Source organism: Schistocerca cancellata, chromosome 4 (assembly GCF_023864275.1).
Source record: "Schistocerca cancellata isolate TAMUIC-IGC-003103 chromosome 4, iqSchCanc2.1, whole genome shotgun sequence".
In the NCBI taxonomy this organism is placed as follows: Eukaryota; Metazoa; Arthropoda; class Insecta; order Orthoptera; family Acrididae; genus Schistocerca; species Schistocerca cancellata.
Window position 1 is genome coordinate 335001522 of NC_064629.1, and position 22805 is coordinate 335024326.

The following is a 22805-nucleotide window of genomic DNA, read 5'->3' on the forward strand; positions in this document are numbered from 1 at the left end:
ACCGCGATGGAATGACTGTGCTGCTGATGGTATGGTGGAGAACAACGTCCCCCGTCCACCACCCTGTTTTAATATAGCTACTGTGTATACATCTACATCTAAGTGATTACTCTGCTATTCACAATGAGTCGGAGTGGCTTATTATGGCTGTATACAGACAGAATATAGTTAATGGTCTACCTGTATGCCAGTAGACAAACAGTAGAATCATTGAACACCACACAGCGTCTGTTCTGTAAGTTATTCTTTGATTGACACTACAGGGAATCAATTGGCGCAGAACAGAGTGAAGCATATCAGAAGTTCTGTAAGATGTTGTTTGAGTCTTGCACAGGGTCAAAGCACACAGTCCATCCTGTTCCCAGCTACGGTATTCTATTGTACCCTTTATTTGGATTCTGAATGCAGTGGTAGTCTATTCTCATACATACTATCTGCAAGTAAAGTTCTTGTCACAACAAAAAAGCAACCATTTGCATTGTTTAAAACTGATGGAATACTAGCTTGCAAACCGCTCCATAGTACCCTGCTGTCATATTCCAATGGTAAGACTCTCTGCTTACACAACAAAAGTCAATATACGTGTGGTGTTCCGCAGTTTGTATAGCGGAGTAATAAGACCCTAAGCACAGTCAGAGTGTTACACATACGAAAGAAAAGAAAATGGAAATGTAGGGCCTCGAAGCCATCTAGAGGCTCGCTACAGTTTCAACTACCCATTTTCAACTACTTTTCGAGGCGGTACAATTACCCACGCCCCATTCACGTATATCATTTTAAATGGGAGACTTTTTAGTATTTTTGCCAGGGCAGAGAATAAGAAAGCATAACATGTTCTCAAACTATATAAATTCTTGCATGTACATTCACACACAGAAAACAACTCTTTCTTTATTGTAATTTGGTGTGATTTTAATAACTTCCAGCCTACATTTAAATTGTATTTTACATCTACGTTGGATTCTTCTAATTTCTTCTCCAGGTAGTAATTTTACAGGTACAAAGATAGTATGTTCTCGAATTCCAATACACATCGATTTTTTTTCTGTAAGCTCTTTTACGGCTTTCAGAATCAGCTCTATGGCTCCCAGCACTTCTTCTAAGCGAGAGAATTTGGGTATTTCGATCTTACCTCTTATTTCCTGCATAACACTATTGTTATAACATTCCACATCTCCCTGGGTATTTGCTACCAGCTCTTCACCTGCACGTTCTTGTGGAATTTCCGTATAGATATTTACGTTAAACCATTTGCAAACGAGTGTCCATTAAACGTCGTTGTCCCAGTGGTTTTAAGTTGTGTAACGGATTGTTCTGTTGCTAGGTGCACAATATCCAGTCTAGCACATTTAAATACAATGTAACCATCCTTTTTAAACAGATCCAGGTTGGAATGAAGCTTTATAAACAAATTTTTTCGTGTGTGCTTTAATGTAGTAAACATGCTCAAATCCATCATTTTTGTCTACGACTCCAACAATTGGGCACTTACCTGTGCTATTAAAAGTACAGGCAGATATTTTCTAAGACGTAGCCAGATTTCACCGAACACTGTGTTTAAAGCAATATGTAAGCTTCGCCTGCACATTTGCGATAGCTTTTTCTTTTTCCAATTGCAGTTTATGTTCGTCCTTCGTGCCAGTCGTCTTCGCTATATTCTCCAGTTTTAGTTTTCTTCGCGCCGATCTCTTACATATCTAGTTTCCTCTTTCGTACTGTAATGAACCTAGCCTCCTCTGAACTTTTACATCTTAAGCGAAACGTCCGATTCCTCATAAATTTTATGCAGACTTGGGTTAATTTTCTTACTCAAATTATATATTTCTCATCTGCAAATATCAGTGAACATATTTGATTGTGAAACAGCTGTCTTTCAAAAATGGTTCAAATGGCTCTGAGCACTATGGGACTTAACATATGTGGTCATCAGTCCCATAGACTTAGAACGACTTAAACCTAACTAACCTAAGGACATTACACACATGCATGCCCGAGGCAGGATTCGAACCTGCGACCGTAGCAGTCGCGCGGTTCCGGACTGAGCGCCTAGAACCGCTAGACCACCGCGGCCGGCTGTCTTTCTGTAAGTATATTTCTGTTATTTATATCAATATATTTCGTAATATCGATCTTGCACGATGAAAATTAGTAAACACAGTTCTCAACTTAGATGATCTAAAAACCAACTTACAGCAAAGAGAATATTGTTATGCTGCAGTTTTCGCATAAACAAAATTCCTGTCTTTATTTATAATTTTTTCTAATTTTGCTGTCGATAATGAAATTGATTTTATAAAATATCAGGAAGCTACTATTTTTCTTATTGTCAAAATTCGAAACCTTTTTTATCTACCATTAGGCCTAAAATCGTCACATAAATAATTATTTTCTGGAAGCAATATACAAATTAAATCAAAACACAGTTTCAATTAAGACAGTCGAGTCAGTACTCATTTGGACTCTCTTCTACACTAGAACATACTGGAAGCTGGACTTGTAACATACGTATAAGGTATTTTTGGCTCCAAGTTCATCAGAGTTGCTTCAGGTAACATTAGATAGCATGAAGAGGGCGAGAGAGTGTGTTTAGCATCTATTGAGTTTGGTACATGTTATTCTATAATCGATTATGTTCTTTCATGGCTCAATCAAGTTGCACAATGTATATTTGAAAAGTGTCAGGTACATTATGGTAAACTCTGTTTCAACAACGTGCAAATGAAACAACATATTTAGTAAAATCAACGTTATGTTTCAGAGAATTGTGACTTCAACGACCCTTAACAAAATCTTTTCAAAAGGTTATGCAGGAACAAAGGAACCAGTTTTGATACTGAGACCAACTTTCCAAGATAACTGCTATACACCCACAAATATAATAAAAGTGCTCTTAATGTATATTCACGATTGTTTAAACTATGAGACAGTTATTAATTGTTTTTGTATGGTATAATCACAGGATGTTTATATTTCCTCAAAATGGTTTCCAATGCTTCCTTACCGATTTTGTCCAGTATTCCCCTTGTAGTCACACTATCGTTCTAGTGCAGGTGAAAAGGTAGCTTCGCCTTAACACTATGTCTAACAGTGACGAAGGTGGAGAGTTTACTACCTAAATAATAGTAAAATGATCTACACATCTCCTTCTTTAACATTACGGGCCATCCCTTCTCTAATTGCTCCTAACAGTCCACTTGATCACAGATTTTATCAACCGTAATGTTATCACAAAACGGTTCTTTAAGGGTGGAAGCACACTTTAACTCTTCCTGCTAAGAAGCGTGCCATTTTCCTTATAATTTATACTACCAACACCAGTAACAAGGTTGTCCAGATTCTCCAGTAATAACAACAAACCAAAGCGGACGTAAGCTGGTCTCGTCTTCCTCCGTAACAGCTGAGGGGTTCTTAGCACATTGGAGAAAGACACGTTGATACTTTCCACTATCACAGAAGACTACTCGGTTGGGACTATCTAGCCTTATTTTCAGTCTAAAGATCCAAGATGACGGTACTTCTGATCACGTGATCCTCCCCTCATTCCATCAAAATTTGTTTGTGCTTGCAGTCTAATTCTCCTAGCTCAACTGCGCTGTTGTGTGTAAAAATGTGTCGGTTTCTCGTGGGGTCGTTAGGTATTGCGCGCCACACTTCTTCACCTATATTAAGTGTTGTAATTCATTCACACTTCCACGTATTGACATGTGGCATGCATCGACATAATGGGCTACATCTACCTGCATAGGATTCGAAGTTTGTTGTGGCAGTTTCAGTTAACTGCTCCACAATATTTAATAGCAACTATGCACATAACTGCTGTAGATTAAATTCATTAAGGTGTGTCCTGCAAGTGAGTTGACTCTGTTTCATTAAAATGTTTAAACGTTAGTGGGAAATCGCTTGCACTGACGTTCAGATAGTCTAATACCACTGTAGATTTCTGAGCATTTTGAGCAAACATGCCAGCAATCACAACTGAGTTATCACAAACCGAACCCAACTCTCTAATCCATAATATCACTTTAGTAGCAGAATAAAGTGGTTTTCAAAGGTCACAGCTGGCTTTAATTCACGATCAGGCAACACTTAAATTCTGACTCGTTTACTTTCAGTTGAATTTGGAATGAAATTCATTATGAATATGAATATGTACTCCTGTTAATGCCCCTTCATTAGGGATAGGCCACATCATTCGGAAATGAAAATAGAACGAGTTCAACTATGCACATACAGTATACTACATACGTTAAGCGGACACATTGTCCAGTGGGTAACACATCATCGACTGTTTTCGTGCAGCCTAATATTTCATGGCGGCAATGTTAACTCTTTGATCGCACATTGCTAACTAATTGAAATCATTACTTATCCGCAGAATATATATATATATATATATATATATATATATATATATATATATATATAGGGTGTCCCAGCTATCTTGTCCACCCAAAATATCTCTGGAACAATAACAGCTATTGGAAAACGACTTTCACCGGTATCAATGTAGGGCTGGGGCCCATGAATGTACATATTTGGAAACATTCTAAAACGAAAGCATATGTGTTTTTTAACACAAACTTATGTTTTTTTAAATGGGCCTCCTATATTTTTTCTTCAGCAATCCATAGCATGACAAAGCAAATACACAACGGCGTTGATTGCATCGCAATATTCTCATTACATCCCGATATATTGAGACGTGAAGTTGACGCTTGAAACACCCGACATGCGCTTCTAGCGCACGTCCTGAGTCTCAGGCGTGAACCCCATGCTGCCCGTAATCGCGATGTGATTGACATGCGTAATCACACTTCCATACTTATCAAGAGGTCAGAAACGAATAATACGGTCTGCTGCCATCCTGCATTAACGTCGTACATTCCAGCAGGTATTTATCCCATAGGCTACGGGTGATGCGGTTCTGTAACATATCTGTGTACCGCAACGTTAGTCACAAAGTTAACTTCGCTTATCGTTAATCCGTTGCTAAAAAGGTAATTCCGTTGAACGTTAAAACTTTACTTTACTGTAGATCTAGCGCAAGTGACAGTTAATCATTCACTCGTAATAGTAAAATTCATGTTGATGGTTTTAGTAAAACGAGCAAGTGGACTAAAAGTTTTACCGTTGTTTAGGTAAAAATGTTTTGATTTGCGAAGTTCAGGTAGGACATAGAAAATGAACGTAAACATGTTTAACCAATTAGTTTTATTATCACATAATTATCAATGTTATGTTTATCTAATGCGTTAAATGACAAATTGTTGCAAACAAATGTTTCTTAACATCACTGGGTAAAATGGCCCTTTGTAGAAACTTCCACTGTGATACCCGCACTACATACTAAACATGCGTTCACATCTCATGCTCAAAGTGAAGCCCATTGGCTTGCATACATAGGGTCACTCTGCGGATGAAGGATGCCCTACTTCGTGCTAGTGTTTCCTCTTTGATGGCTGTACAAGCATCAATAATGCGTTGCTTCATGTCCTCTGGTGTTGTTGGTTCATGTTGGTAAACAACATCCTTCACTGCTCCCCAAAGAAAATAATACAGCGGTGTAAGGTCCGGAGATCGGGCAAGCCACCTAACTGGGCCACCTCGCCCAATCCACCTACCAGGGAACTTACGGTTCAGAAGTCGTCGTGCTCGTAAGGCGTTATGTGCAGGGCATCCGTCATGCTGATACCAAATGACCATTCTCCGGTTGAGAGGTACGGTGTCCAAGAGAACAAGAAGATTGTGTCGTATAAATCTGGAGTATTGTCTGCTATTTTGGATGCCATTTATAAAGAAAGGTCCGATAATGGTATCTCCAATAATCCCACACCAAACATTAACTTTCCACGGACGTTGATGCTCTACCTAACGGAGCCACTTTGGATTGTCTGCGGACCAATAATGCATATTCCTCATATTGACAATTCCTTTGTTGGAGAATGATGCCTCGTCAGTAAAGAGAACATCTGCAAAAAAAAATTGGATTACTCAGAAGTTTTTGCTGAGCCCACCGACAAAATGTTACCCTATTGCGGAAGTCATTTCCATGAAGATCCTGGTGTAAATGAACATGGTAAGGATGAAATTTATGACGTTTAAGAATACGCTGTGCACTTGATTTCGACACACCAACTTCACGTTCAATTTGACGTGTGCTGATTTGAGGATTCACAGCTATGGTGGCGAGCACAGCAATCTCAGCACGTTCATCTGTGCGTGTTCTAGGACGATGTCGAGGTCTGGGATTTAAGCTTCCCGTTTCACGTAGACGAGATGTAAGACGACCAAACATCCGGCGCGAAGGCGATGGCTTGTCAGGGAATCGTCTTCTGTACAGTCGTTCTGCCTGAACAGCATTTCGTCCATCTACAACAGGGTACAGTACAGGTATGTAGAGTAGGGTAGAAAACAGACATATTAACTTAATAATCATGATGTTCGCTAACAGTACTATCAACAAACAAGCAATCTCATAACGTATTTCCCGTCAACGTACATTCTACATAGATCAGCAGCATTTCTACCATATCTTCATGTGTGTACATTATACTGTACAGTATAAGTTCCACAACACAACGTTTATTCACATTGTGTACTACCTTCGTGCCGTGACTAGATTACTCTGATGTACGACTACACTGGCAAGCGGTGTACTGCACGCCAAAGCAACAACAAATGGGATGCTCGGAGGGTGGTGGAGTACAGGAGTTTGCATGGGTCGCAAATCATAAACAAGGCGAAGTGGTAACTGTGGCAGTAGTGCGAACTACGTTGGACACTTGACTAGGTAGAGCCAGGCCCTGCGCGACAGGCACAATGGGTCATATAACGCATTAGATAAACCTTATTTTGGGTGTGCATGATAAATAAGACAACCTGACGGGTGTACACCGATCGGTACTGGTTCATATTGTGTACGGAGATACGTAAAACGTGCAAGAGGGAAACCATTATGTGCTTATGAGAGTTGATGGCGGCAGACCGTATTATTCGTTTCGGACCTCTTGATAAGTATGGAGGTGTGATTACACATGTCAATCACATCGCGATTACGGGCAGCATGGGGTTCACGCCTGAGCCTCAGGACGTTCGCTAGCAGAGCATGTCGGGTGTTTCAAGCGTCAAATTCGCGTCTCAATATCTCGGGATGTAATGGGAATATTGCGATGCAATCAACGCCATTGTGTATGTGCTTTGTCATGCTATGGATTGCTGAAGAAAAAAATATAGGAGGTCCATTTAAAAAAACATAAGTTTGTGTTAAAAAACACATATGCTTTCGTTTTAGAATGTTTCCAAATATTTACGTTCATGGGCCCCAGGCCTACATTGATACCGGTGAAAGTCGTTTTCCAATAGCTGTTATTGTTCCAGAGATATTTTGGGTGGACAAGATAGCTGGGACACCCTGTATATACAGTGTGGGCAGCTCCGTATGAAATTTATGTGGACAATGTGTAGCAGTTATATGTGAATCTATGGATTCGGAATCCAATTACTATATGACTATGACTGTAACAGATGCACCACACCAGCCATAGGTGTGATGAACTTTATAAGTGGGTAATTTCGTATGATTATAATTTTCCAAGTTTCTTTATCTGCTCATCAGAAATTTTGTTAACTTCATTTATTAGTTGATGCCAAACTTATTCCATATCTTTAATGTAATTTGAAACTATCTCTTCACATTTCTGACGCGAGAATTCTTTAGGGGAATGTGAAATAGCATGTCTGATTGGAATGAGAAATATAACGTCTGAGTGGTTTTCTTGGTGAGTGACACTGGTTTATGTGCTTTAATTGGATTTTCAAGTACTCATCTGTAAATAGTATATGAGAAAACCTTAGCCTTACAAATAAGCTGGCAGGCTCAGATATGCACTACAGGCATAGACGTCCAGATGAAAATATGTTTGTGTTACCTATAAATATCTGTCTCTGTAGCTGAGGGGTCAGCATGTCTGACAATCATGTTGGGGTCGTGAGTTCAATTCCCGGTACTGACATGGATTCCTGCCTGGTTGGAAGACTGGAACAGGGTGCATTCAGCGTCGTGGTGAGGAGTTATTTGAATGAGAAGCAGCTGCTCCAAGACTAAAAGTCGACAAAGTCAGGCAGAGTGATGTGTTGTCCCCATGTTCCTCCATACCACATTTGCATGATGCCACATGGCAGAGGATGACACAGCAGTCAATCGGCGTCACATGGTCTTCAGGGCTGCAGCGTTTAGTTTAGTTAGTTACCTATAAATAGTTGACAGCTTTAGTATACTTAAGCCAGAAACTCACGTCTGATTGGGTTTCCTGGTGTGTGAAAACTTGTTTAAATCCTCCATGTGGCTTCTTTGAAATACTTGGTGAGCTTAGATTAGAAGGGAAAAATGTCTTTGTCTCAGCTAGGAATACAAGAGGTCTAGATCTGCGTCTGATTAGAATTTCATGGTCAGGTGGCATGGAGGCTACAGCATTGTACATAGTTAGCCAGCGTGAATGGTTGTTGACAGTACGCCAACATCAAATGGGTAACTTGTGGGGAAGATTCCCTGTGGAAGTAAGGCAGTAGCTATTCTTGTGATGTAATGTACCACATAGCACCTGGTAGTGTAATACAGCAGCTGGCAGTTAGTCCACCTTGCACTGCCAGCAAGTGCAGCCAACAGTGTGAGTGGCACACAAGTCAGCACGTACAGGTGGTAGCTGGACTTGGCACATCGGACAGCAGCCTGGAAAGATTCTCATGACGTTTCGAACGAGTGGTGATGGAACTCTCATTGCATTGTTTTACTTAAATAAAGATGCAATTGTTCCTGTGCTACTCTAGCTGTAGTGGCAGTTGTTTAAACATTAAATATGGGCATATCACAAGTGTGCTTAAACTTAGGGCAAGCGAACTGTGATGTCATAAGTTTGGCGAACAGCATTTTTTTTTCAGTATTTTAAACTTTGTACAGACTCTATAATTAGCACAAGTGACCCGGTGACCATGGAGTCTGCATCCTCATTCCTGGATTCTCACATCACAGGCCAGGGGAAATCTGACATACATGCAGGCTCCACCCGTATTCCTAGGTCCTCCATCTTAGGTCATTATCAGATGTTCTGACATGCACTCATATTCTCTGAATTGATATCTCGATTTTTTTTAATTTCACACCAACAGTATTATGCTCCATCTTAGATTACCCGAATGTCCCGCTATTTTATACTTAGGACTGTATTATATACTTAGCACAAGTGACCTGGCAACCATGCAGCCTGCATCTGAATTCCTTAGGTCCGCCATATTGTACTGTAACGTCATAGTGCTGTGTCCATATTCCTAGAGTCTCCATATTGGGTTGTGGCGTCATAGGGCTATACTAATATTCCACAGGTCTGCCGCCTTGGATCAACATTTACAAGCCTTTTTAATTTCACACTAACAGGATAATGCCCCATCATGGATTTTTTAAAAGGTTTTTTCGATTAAACTGTCTTATTTCCACAGTGACGTCAGAGGAGTAAGGGAAATACTGTAGAACAATTGGGCTGTTTTGATTTTCGTGCCATTTCCCACCGTTTTGTACATATGGCAGTTGGCTTATGTCAGAGGCGTGAGGGAGAAATCTGGCCACAATCCTTCCCTTGAATCAGTTAGCACAATTAAGCTCAAGTGATACAGCCCATTTTGGTATTTTTTCCATGTCATCGTCATATAGGTCGATGATAGGACGTACGAAATGTGTCTAAATCGAAGAATATTTACTCTTAGCCGAAAGCTTTTTTTTTCTTTGTGATCCGAAGGAGATCATAAGGTATCCGTAGCGTTTTCTGTCAAGGTTACATGAGATCTACTTATTGTTTATTTTTATGGACATTAACTCTAGCCCCAACTATCAAAGAGGAGGGAGGCGTGCCGGCCGGAGTGGCCGAGCGGTTAAAGGCGCTACAGTCTTGAACCGCACGACCGCTACGGTCGCAGGTTCGAATCCTGCCTCGGGCATGGATGTGTATGATGTCCTTAGGTTAGTTAGGTTTAAGTAGTTCTAAGTTCTAGGGGACTTATGACCACAACAGTTGAGTCCCATAGTGCTCAGAGCCATTTGAACCATTTTTGAGGGAGGCGTGATCTGACGACAATGCAGAGCACACTGGAACTGTCATAGTTCTACAACTGGCCTTCTTTCATTAATTTGTACGCATTTGGGTTTATGCAGTTAGAAATAGTTCAGATTTCGTTCTGCCTTTAACCTAGCGCGCACCTCTCAATGATGTGAAGATTCTGCGCAGACGACATGTGGTTCAGATTCCACGTTAAACTGTTGCCCTTCTTTCCCTGACAGATATACTTGCATAGGTTAGAGATACTCAAGTCGCCTAAATGGCGTCCAGTGGAAAGATATGCATCACGGTGTTGATCCACAAGAAATTATCACTACACATGCTATAAAGATTGAGAGGATGTGTTTCTGCTGGATACCGTTATTCTCAGTTATATGTTTACAACTTGAACTGTCTATTTCTCTCCACTCTAAAGTCACGTGAGTATCTTGCAGGTATTCTGAAGGGTGTTCTAAACTTCCCTTGAATCAGTTAGCACAATTAAACGCAAGTGATACACCGAAGAAAAATCTAGTCTGTGGTCCTTTGTATTAAATAATATGTGTCGACGTTTATGAAGGGCTTTGTATGGCGTGCTTATCGAAGCATGGGCCCAGACCGTGAGCGAGAGTATTGCGGTCTTCACTGGGAGCTGCCTGGAGCATCCGGCCTCTCGAAGCGATTATCCGGACGTCGATACCAAGCGATTAACTTTTACAGGCACAGCTTCATTAGAAAATTCCTGCCCATTCACGGAACCACGCCAAGGCATTAAAGCAGAACAAAACGCTTTAATTAAACCCCAGCCCCATCCTGCACTTCGGGCAACTTAGTCTGCAGCTAACGCCGCAGTTCTCAAACACCAGTGACTACTTCTCTGCATAAATGAATACACTTTTGTCCATCCCATTTTGGTATTTTTTTCCCTGTCATCGTCATATAGCTCGATGATAGGACGTACGAAATGTGTGTAAATCGAAGAATACTTACTTTTAGTCGAAAGCTTTTTTTCTTTGTGATCCGAATGAGATCATAAGATATCATTAATATTAAAGGATGTTGAAAACATTTGATTAAAACGTCAGTAAACGTAGAATGGATAAAGTAAGAACATAGCGGTCGAAAATCTGGGAGTAAAACAGGGTAGCCAGTGTCACCAGCACTATTTGATATATGAAGGCGGAAGGGAGCTGCAAAATAGTCTGACAGATAATTTTAAATACCTTCTCATTTGCAGATGACAAGGTTATTTTACCTGTTCAGAAGACGATCTGCCATCAGCAGCTAATAAACTTGGAAACATAGCAAAACATTTTACCCTGCCGATATCTCCAAAAACCAAGGTGAAGTGCTAGCAAGTGAAACAGCATCTGAGTACCAAAATAGTTATAAACCGATAACAATAGGGAACAAGAAGACAGTTTCAGTTCTTAGGAATATAATGAACTCTGATGACTATTGGAACACCATGAAGGTGCCATGTGACAAATGTCAAATTGGCAACAAGAGAACTTGGATATGCAGCCGCACAGATTAGGTAGGAGTAACTGCAGTGTGTTTCTCTTTCAGAAATCGCATCTGAGTGTTGGTTTTCTGCAACAAGATCGTGTTATGCCTTATCTGCGGAAGGGAAACGTCCATCAGCATGTGTCGTTATTCTAAAAGATAGGATCGTTGCCTGATATAGCAGCTCGCGTTGACCGCGATACCACGACTATCCCGAACATAAGTAAGCAGTGGCTTCAGGAGGGCCATGCGCAACGGCACCCAGGATCTCAATGGCCTCTGCAAAAGTCACCCGGGAGGAGAGACATATTGATCGTTCTGTTGTTCAGGATCGTGTATCATGTTACGCACTATGAACCAGGAAATGGGCTTGTCTGTAGTAAGACAAGCATCCATAGGGACAGCGCAATGACATCTGGTTCTCAGTTTGACGTACAACAACACAATGATCAAGTCCGTGTGGGAATGAACGGTGTCCGGTTTGCATTCGTCATCATCGGGCGTGTTGGTATGGTGTGCCATTATTTACACGATCACCTCTGCTTTCCATAGCCGTTAATTTATATTTCTGGTGTTTTAAGGCCGGTGACTATGCCCTATTTGCGAGGTATCCGTGGCGTTTTCTGTCAAGGTTACATTAGATCTATTTATTGTTTATTTTTATCGACATTAACTCTAGCCCCAACTATTTATGTAGAATCACAAATCCACGACTACCTACATGTGCTTAGGTTGTAGTTGCTTGCTGTCCAGAGTGCGCATCTATGGCTTCTTATGTATATCTGAGGTGATGTTTAGGCATCATGAATGAAAAAGAAAAAAATTCGAATAAATTTAATCTGTTATTGTTCAGCACGTAGACATCAACAGACCGATGCAGTGCCCGACTGCCTATCTCACTGCCTTAGTGGGTCAGTGTTACCACCCCCAACCTAGGCAAAAACATCGCCACCTTATAAACATAAGCACATCTATCGTCTGTTAATGCTCTGCCAAGACTCTCACCCCAACAATAACACACGCTCGTGCTACTGGCAAACAAGGCATCCCTTACAGCTGAGGCCGCTGCTTTTAATCTCGGGGCCAGTGACGTCATTGCCATGATGTCAGACAAGCTCTACGTCAGAATTTCAACGTGGCTTAGGACTTAAACGATATAATGCGCGAATTTAGATTATGCTGATGGCTAATAATGCAGACAGTTCAATCCATCCAAATGACAATGGAAGACCCGCACGAATTTTCGTTTCTGGTTGCACGCAAATTATAATATTTCGATTGCAGTGGGGTGAAAAGCGTGGAAGGGGCTAAAAACAGACAAAAAAGCAGTAGAAATACTGTTATGCAAAAATGGAAATCGAAACAGAATGTTATCATGATGTAAATTGTACGAATCCATTTGATCAGAGGATTACGAGACTAGTTGCATTTCGTTTAGGCAAAGTATTATAAAAGTTACTGACATATCTTTATCGCTGCTTTAATTACACTCACTACTCACACACTTAGTTGGCCACACGAACAGAAAGTCGGTTCTTTCCCCCACTCTGTAGTCTGTTTCATTGGTCTGAGCTCCGGTGTACCAAGGCGACTCGTCACTTGCGGCTTCCCTCCTACCAGTGCCTTTACCATCCTTTAATTCCCTCTTAGTACGTATCCCAGCCATTGATTTCTTCTGCTCTTTACAACAGCAGCTACATCTTGTTCATTAAATAGCTTGTGGATTTCTGTTTTCTTTTTCCTTCTTCTAAAAATTTCATTTTCTGACCCCAACCCGAAGGTTTTTCTTAAGTTTTCATAATTTTTGTTTCCATATTCTCGCTCAGTGACCATGTTTCAGCCACATACATTAATATCGATAGCATAATTGTCTTGTACGTGCGGAGTTTTGTTGTTCTTTTTAGTTGTTTGCTGCTGAATAGTTTGCCTGTTGAGAATATGCATTGGGAATACTAAATGTGAAGTGAGGGTTGAAGACAGGGAATCAGAATGTTTTGCAGTAGAGACAGTTGTCTGCGGATTTTATTCGATCCAGTATCTCCTCCTACATGTTGTTGTTCGTGCTGAGGTATTTCCCAAATATTTAAGAACCTAGCCTTCTTAAATTCCGTAACTTTTATTGCCAGCGATCCCTCGGTTTCCTCTTCACTGTTCCTTTAACGCTCTCTTTTATCTCGACTGATCCTCAGACCGCTTTGTGTGACACCTCTGTAAGCGCTTTACTTGTTATTCTTAGAAGTTCATCTTTCTCCTAGGCCATAACGATAGCATCATCGACAAAAGCTAATTGTTTCTCTTGACCAACTGCATTTATACCTCTTCCAATCGATAACGCTCGTTTTAGGGCCTTTTCCAGTAGTTATATAGGGTGGGGGAGATGCAGTCACCTGTTTGCCACCAGGCTCCACTGAAAACCATTCAGATTCCCTGCCTTCAACCCTTAGATTACTTTTAGGTTTGTCAGTAAACATTCTGATTAGTTTAATCAGTTTCAACGATACCCCTGACTCGTCTATTGCCAGATTCGGTGGCCCAGCGGTTCTAGGCACTTCAGTCCGGAACCGCGCTACTGCTACGGTCGCAGGTTCGAATCCTGCCTCGGGCATGGATGTATGTGATGTCCTCAGGTTAGTTAGGATTAAGTAGTTCTAAGTACTAGGGGACTGATGACCAGCGATGTTAAATCCCATAGTGCAAAGAGCCATTTCAACCATTATTCTCCAAAAAATTTCCTTGTGAATAATATCGTAGGCTTTCTTGAACCATTTAAATAGGCAGTATACTTTTTTATCAAATTTCCTCATGTTATATTCTATCCGTCGTTGACATGCCTTTCCGAAACCCATCCTAGTGCTCTTGAAGTTTTTCCCCTATGTGTGCCAATAGCCTTAGTAAGAGAACGCGTGCAAAGATACGCATGCACGGCATAATAATTGTCACACTCGGTTTTTTTTTCCTGTCTTGTATACTGGACACATTATCGCTTGTTGCCAATCCTTGGTTATCTTTTCATTTTTCATGATCCGCAAAATAATTCTATACAGTGAATTTCTACCCTACTGGCCACTAAAATTGCTACACCAAGAAGAAATGTAGATGATAAACGGGTATTCATCGGACAAATATACACTCATGGAAATTGAAATAAGAACACCGTGAATTCATTGTCCCAGGAAGGGGAAACTTTATTGACACATTCCTGGGGTCAGATACATCACATGATCACACTGACAGAACCACAGGCACATAGACACAGGCAACAGAGCATGCACAATGTCGGCACTAGTACAGTGTATATCCACCTTTCGCAGCAATGCAGGCTGCTATTCTCCCATGGAGACGATCGTAGAGATGCTGGATGTAGCCCTGTGGAACGGCTTGCCATGCCATTTCCACCTGGCGCCTCAGTTGGACCAGCGTTCGTGCTGGACGTGCAGACCGCGTGAGACGATGCTTCATCCAGTCCCAAACATGCTCAATGGGGGACAGATCCGGAGATCTTGCTGGCCAGGGTAGTTGACTTACACCTTCCAGAGCACGTTGGGTGGCACGGGATACATGCGGACGTGCATTGTCCTGTTGGAACAGCAAGTTCCCTTGCCGGTCTAGGAATGGTAGAACGATGTGTTCGATGACGGTTTGGATGTACCGTGCACTATTCAGTGTCCCCTCGACGATCACCAGTGGTGTACGGCCAGTGTAGGAGATCGCTCCCCACACCATGATGCCGGGTGTTGGCCCTGTGTGCCTCGGTCGTATGCAGTCCTGATTGTGGCGCTCACCTGCACGGCGCCAAACACGCATACGACCATCATTGGCACCAAGGCAGAAGCGACTCTCATCGCTGAAGACGACACGTCTCCATTCGTCCCTCCATTCACGCCTGTCGCGACACCACTGGAGGCGGGCTGCACGATGTTGGGGCGTGAGCGGAAGACGGCCTAACGGTGTGCGGGACCGTAGCCCAGCTTCATGGTGACGGTTGCGAATGGTCCTCGCCGATACCCCAGGAGCAACAGTGTTCCTAATTTGCTGGGAAGTGGCGGTGCGGTCCCCTACGGCACTTGCGTAGGATCCTACGGTCTTGGCGTGCATCCGTGCGTCGCTGCGGTCCGGTCCCAGGTCGACGGGCACGTGCACCTTCCGCCGACCACTGGCGACAACATCGATGTACTGTGGAGACCTCACGCCCCACGTGTTGAGCAATTCGGCGGTACGTCCACCCGGCCTCCCGCATGCCCACTATACGCCCTCGCTCAAAGTCCGTCAACTGCACATACGGTTCACGTCCACGCTGTCGCGGCATGCTACCAGTGTTAAAGGCTGCGATGGAGCTCCGTATGCCACGGCAAACTGGCTGACACTGACGGCGGCGGTGCACAAATGCTGCGCAGCTAGCGCCATTCGACGGCCAACACCGCGGTTCCTGGTGTGTCCGCTGTGCCGTGCGTGTGATCATTGCTTGTACAGCCCTCTCGCAGTGTCCGGAGCAAGTATGGTGGGTCTGACACACCGGTGTCAATGTGTTCTTTTTTCCATTTCCAGGAGTGTATTATAGTAGAACTGACATGTGATTACATTTTCACGCAGTTTGAGTGCATAGATTCTGAGATTTCAGTACCCAGAACAACCACTTCTGGCCGTAATAACGACCTTGATACGCCTGGGCATTGAGTCAAACAGAGCTTGGATGGCGTGTACAGGTGCAGCTTCAACACGATACCACAGTTCATCAAGAGAAGTGTCTGGCGTATTGTGACGAGCCAGTTGCTCAGCCGCCAAACACGGGTGCGCCCATCATGGTGCTGTAAACAGAACCTGGATTCATCCGAAAAAATGACGTTTTGCCATTCGTGCACCCAGGTTCGTCGTTGAGTACAACTTCGCAGGCGCTCCTGTCTGTGATGCAGCGTCAAGGGTAACCGCAGCCATGGTCTCCGAGCTGATAGTCCATGCTGCTGCAAACGTCGTCGAACTGTTCGTGCAGATGGTTGTGGTCTTGCTAACGTCCCCATCTGTTGACTCAGGGATCGAGACGTGGCTGCACGATCCGTTACATCCATGCGGATAAGATGCCAGTCGTCTCGACTGCTAGTCATACGAGGCCGTTGGGTTCCAGCACGGCGTTCTGTATTACCCTCCTGAACCCACCGATTCCATATTCTGCTAACAGTCATTGGATCTCGACCAACGCAAGCAGCAATATCGCGATACGATAAACCGAAATCGCGATAAGCTACAATCCGACCTTTATCAAAGTCGGAAACATGATGGTACGTACTTCCCCTCCTTACAGGAGGCATCACAACGACGTTCCACCAGGCAACGTCGGTCAGCCGCTGTTTGAGTATGAGAAATCGGTTGGAAACTTTCCTCATGTCAGCACGTTGTAAGTGTCGCTACCGGCGCCAATCTTGTGTGAATGCTCTGAAAAGCTAATCATTTGCATATCACAGCATCTTCTTCCTGTCGGTTAAATTTCGCGTCTGTAGCACGTCATGTTCGTGGTGTAGCAATTTTAAAGGCCAGTAGTGTATATACTTCCCCACCTGATTTCAGCAGTTTTATTGCCATGCCATGGGTTTTTGGGGCTTTATTGTTCTTTGTTTGTCTTAGAACTTCATCCATTTCCCTCACTGTAATCTCCTCCGCTTTTGGTTGTGATCCTTCATAGGTCTTAGTCTGCTCAGTCACCTCGCTGTTCACAGAGACCTTCAACAATTCTCCGAAGTAATCCATTCATAAATTCATGTCATGTTCTTGGCTGACCACCAAGTAACCTCAATTGTTTTCCATCGCTGCAATTTTTGGTTTGTATCCTGTCTTGAACTACCTTGTGCATCTATGGAATTCCCTTACACTGTTCTCGTTTCCCTTCAGCCTTATCTGGTTGACTGCTCATGAACTGCCTCTTCTCTCTTCCTATTACTTTTCTTGTTACTCTTACTGCCTCTGTGTATTCTTCTATAGATTTTGGGGTTTTGTTATCTAGCGACCTCCGTTTCTACTCCTTTCTCTTCTGTATGGCCCTTTGCATTCCTCACTATACCGCATTTTATCCTCCCCTATCCTTTCTTTCGGTGTACCTTCGCAATCTCAGCCATGATGGATTTGAAATGTTTCCCAGTTTTTTCCTTCGTTCTCCTCTTTTCTTCCATTTCTTGCAGGATTTGAAATCGATTCTGTAGCTTCATCTTCTATTCACATCTTATTGCCTCATTTCACAGTAGACTTACATCTATTTTGCCTTTTAGTGTGCTGGCTGTTGTTACTTTGTCTCATGATATTCTTTGTTTTACTGTAATTAGTACCAAATTAAAATCACTTCCATTTCTTCTCCTTGTACTGCTCTGACACCCTGGATTCAGATTACATGTCTTGATTCCACTGTTAGATGACCCATGGGCTGTTATTTGTGGAGACTGAAATGAGACATCAGGATGACAGTAGATTTGTTTAATTAACATTTTTATTCTGGTTTCCGCAATATTACATCAGGAACAGCTAGGTGGTGGCGTCCACTTGCCTCTCATTGGAAACAATAGATGTCCTGCATTGCGCGTAAATGGGACCGAGTATGGCGCCACTTGTATAGTGCCGTCAGAGATGTCTCCGGCTACGACCCTGATGACGGTGGGGCAGCGCGGTTGACAATTCCCTGTGGGATGGCCGTGACCTCCCTCCAGTGAACGATCGGCTGTCTGCACCTGCGGTGGCTGCTTTTGTGACTCAGGGCCCTGTCCTGTGGTCGAACAGCAGACCTTCTATTGCATTCCAAGATGTGTCTCCAGGCGTCACAGGCTTGTGCTGTTAGCTGTGACACTGAGCTGAGGATATTTTAGTACACAAATGGCAGAGTACTTATATGCTCCAGACTATTTTCATTTAGGACTTAGGACACATACTCTAAAGACTACCGTGGTGGCAAATGAGGAAAGCTTCAATCCTCCCACAAGCGTACTGCAGCATCGGCTATTGCTATACCGAGTCCAGTTGGCTCTCCTTCGCAGCGCCTGTGAGCCGTGTTTTTCTTCGTGACGATAACACTCTTGCTGCCTGTGACTGGCTCTGTTGCAACTCACTTCTACTCTGGCACACTTTTGACCGAATACAGTCGATACGCTACATTTCCCTCCTTTTTATCAAGACCTTGTCCCTCGGGCCATCCAAACTAAATTATCCTTTACACTAGAGTTTTTGGCGATTGGCCCTTCTGGCCCTGTTTCATCTCTTAAGAATTATTCTAACAATTGGTTTCCTTAACCCTATCACTCAATCTTACACATTCCTGCAGGACACCTTGTCCTGTTCCTTAACTCTAATACCATAGAACTTATTTCATTACTGGGCTCCTTGCACAATAACTTCTAACTCTCTATCCCAAACTTAGCAGCTACTATGAGTCAATTATTCTCAGGCCGGCCGGAGTGACCGAGCGGTTCTAGGCGCTACAGTCTGGAGCCGCGCGACCGCTACGGTCGTAGGTTCGAATCCTGCCTCGGGCATGGATGTGTGTGATGTCCTTAGGTTAATTAAGTTTAAGTAGTTCTAAGTTCTAGGGGTCTGTTGACCTCAGAAGTTAAGTCCCATAGTGCTCAGAGCCATTTGAACCATTTAGAATTATTCTTAGTACTCCTACTTGTGCGTTCATCTTCTTTCTCCTGCTTTATTCTCAGTCTACCCAATCCACTAGAGTCTGAATGGTAGCTGGATCTTAACTCAGTCTTGTGCTTCATCCTCTACATAGCAAAGCAAGGATTATGCTCAGAAAAACAAGTGCTGCTACAGTAGTTGGCATGACAATAGTCAATATTGTCTCTTTCCAGTACTGATTTTCCAGATATAAATTTACATGCTGCAGTAAGGTTTTCACAGAGACTTGTCCCTCCTGCTGCTTCATAAGTGTATTCATAGACTGCATTAATTCCAGCTATAGAGTTTAATTTGAGCTGGTTAGATCTGAGGCAGGTAGCACTTCCATGTGCTCCTCTCGCCAATACAATTGAGACTGCGAAATATTCAGGTGACTTATCCTTGAAATCGCGACGGGCAGATGGAAAGTAAGCCCCATTATCTCCCACGCTCTTCTGCTTAGTGACAAACCACTCTCATGTAATTCGAGCCTCTCTGTTGACATTAGCTTCCCTTCTCGAAACCACTAGCCACTTCCACCATCTTGTCAAAGGTAGAGCACAACGAATGTGCCTTGACCTGTTGAAAGTACAACTCCAGCTCTATCACTTCTTTACTGCATTCTCTTACGTCCTTTTGTCCCATTAGCAATTCCACTGCGCAGGAATATTGCCTCTCTCTTATTACCATATTCGAAAAGACTGTGATTTCTCCTCGGTAACATTTTTGTAACTTATCTTCCTCCGTTTCTACATATCTTCTTCCCTCGTCTTTTGCAATTAATAATAGTTGCTGCGTCTTTACTCTTACAAATTTCTTCTATATCCCCCATTTAACAGGTTACACATGAACTACGTAGCATTTTAACGTGCTTTTTTCCCCGCTGATGGTATAGAAACGGAAATGTAAACTTTCGATCCATCAGTTCTCACTGATACTGTGTCTACCTTCAAATGGAAAGTTAAGTTTTTGTGCTCGGCTTCTAAAACCAACCCTAACTCTGGCGGTATTTCCTTCTATACATTCCTTAGAGCCTCTAAATACTCCTCTGGCGACAGCAAATTTACCCCTAGCTGATCTCTTAACCTTCTGCATAGCCTCCTGTAGTTCTGTCACTTTCCGTCATGCATCCCCGAACACTATCTTCTATGTATTGCAGCTATTTTGTCATTACTACTTCCCTATCTAAGACATCTACTGCGGTTTGTAGTTCCCTGATATTTTGATTAACTGCCTCTCCCGCAGCTCTGGCATACCACGTTACTTCTCCAGTCAGTTGTCGTAATAGTCGTTTGTTATTCAATGCATCCTTCTCTGAACTAGCGATCTACGTAGTGTACCAATCACTCACGGCTTTGTTCCCTTTTGCCTACTGCTTAACATCATCAATGGTGTCGTTCACCCTTTGAATGTTTCCCTCATCAGCAGTGCCAAATATTGTTTTCATATGACAACCTCCAGCGTAGATCCCCCTCTTCCTTCATGTATGTGGAATAACCCTTAGTACCTGGGTCATCTCACTACTTAATTTCTCTTACACTCCTTGTACTCTCTCACATACTCCAGCACTTCCTTAGAGTATCCCGTATCTTTCCGTTTCTTGACAGAATTTGTCAAACGCTTCTTTCAATCTTCTCACCTCGTTACGAATCTCCCATTCTTTGAATACCACCTGCATCACCCAGCGATGAGTGGTGATTACTACGTCTTCCTGCTTGGCGAACAGCACTCCCCCTTCCAGGTATGGGTTCCGTAATGCTTCAATCCCGACGAAGATCAGTAGCCCCGCTATGAACCACATCATATCACATTCTCTGCACCTCACCTATTAGTTTTCTCCATCTTAAATTCATTGCTGCTCCAAATCTGCTTATACTAATTACACTAAATGTATACCTAATCTAAAAAATATATTAAACGAATATCTTCTAGGCCTTAATCCATACGGGTTCGTCTTTACCGTTTCGTTCACAACCTCTTGTTTGTCTTCCAATACCATTCTCCTCAATCTCCCTTTCCAGTCCACATCTCCTGTTCCTGAAATAACTTACGGACTCCTTTGAAAAGGTTTGAACCGCCCTACATGCACAAGTGTCGTTCTCGTCGGCAGACATACTCTCTACCACTTGGTATACCCCTTAAACTTTCTAAAAGACTTCTTTGTCTTTTCCTTCAGCGTATATGAAGTTGATAGCATCATTCACTGACCAATCTTTACTGTGGCATTCTTCCCGTACGGCCCACTGCTTCTTCCTGTTTCTCCTGTGCTCGTGTATTTGACCTCCATACTCTATTCTAAATTTACCTAATTACTCTCGCAAATTCCTTAACAGACTTTCCAGTCTTCCCTTTCTTCCTTTTCAATATGTCGAACGGTGATGGCATTTTACGACCACATACTACTTCTTATGAAGATAATACTGTATTCGTATGCTGTTTTGAGTTGTAGGCAGAGATGACGTTCTTCAAATAGACATCCCAGTTGATGTGATGTGAGTCAATGTAGCATCTAAACATCTTCCCGATTGTCCTATGAACTCTTTCAGTTCATCCGTTGGCGTGTGGATGGAGAGGACTCGTTCTTAACTTATTCATATTCAATAACTTACACAATTTCTTGAATAGATCTGACATGAAGTTTGTTGCATGGTACGTTAATACTGTGTCAGGCACTCCGAACAGCAATATCCAATCATTTACAAGTGCTTGGGCCGCTGTTGCTGTTGTAACATGACCGTTCCGGTCGCAGGATGGCCATGAACGAAAGCGCAGTGGGACCGAACGGGAGCGGCCCGCGAACAAACAAGATGGACGAAATGGAATGGATGGACACACACAACGAAAGACAACCGAGCAAGACACCAAGAACAGCAAGACGCAAGAAGCAACGGGGTCACAAGCGAAAACTTCACGAAATCTACAACGTCCACTCGGACACAAGAACAAGCAAAGTAAACACGATGTCTGTAAGCGAGATATCGAGAGACTCACACGAATATCAGATTGCCTCGCTGAGGTTTTTTTTTTTTCCTTTATTGGATTTCAATTCCCCCCGAAGGGGGCGGGCTGGCAGCAGCTTAGTATGCCGCTCTTCAGCCTACAGACTTTGTGAGAAAGATCAAGAGAATAAATAATAAAAACCAGGCGATAAAATCGGAGACTCTCGCTGAGTGAGAGGCAGGTGCTTAAATACATGATAGGCTACGTCGCTATTGGCCGCTGGTACCACGTGATCCATAGTGGCACCCTCACATTATACGCGGGCCAGGAGCGCACGCAGCCACGGCTTACGGTGCGACGGCTGCAGAGACCTATAGTCGTAATCGAGGTCCATGCCGCCTGACGCGGATTCGAAACCTGCGGCACTCGGTACCAGAGTTGCTGCCTGCTGGTTTGGCATCACGACCATTTTTACATATCTTGATAAATGATCTATGATTGTATGTACCTACGCCCTGCAGGTGTTTTATTGAATGGATCTAAATCATAAATCCCCAGAAATTCGAATGCTTCTAATGCTTCAGGTAACCTCTGCAATTGTACTCTTGTTAGACACAAATTCGCTCTCCACGTGCACCGCAT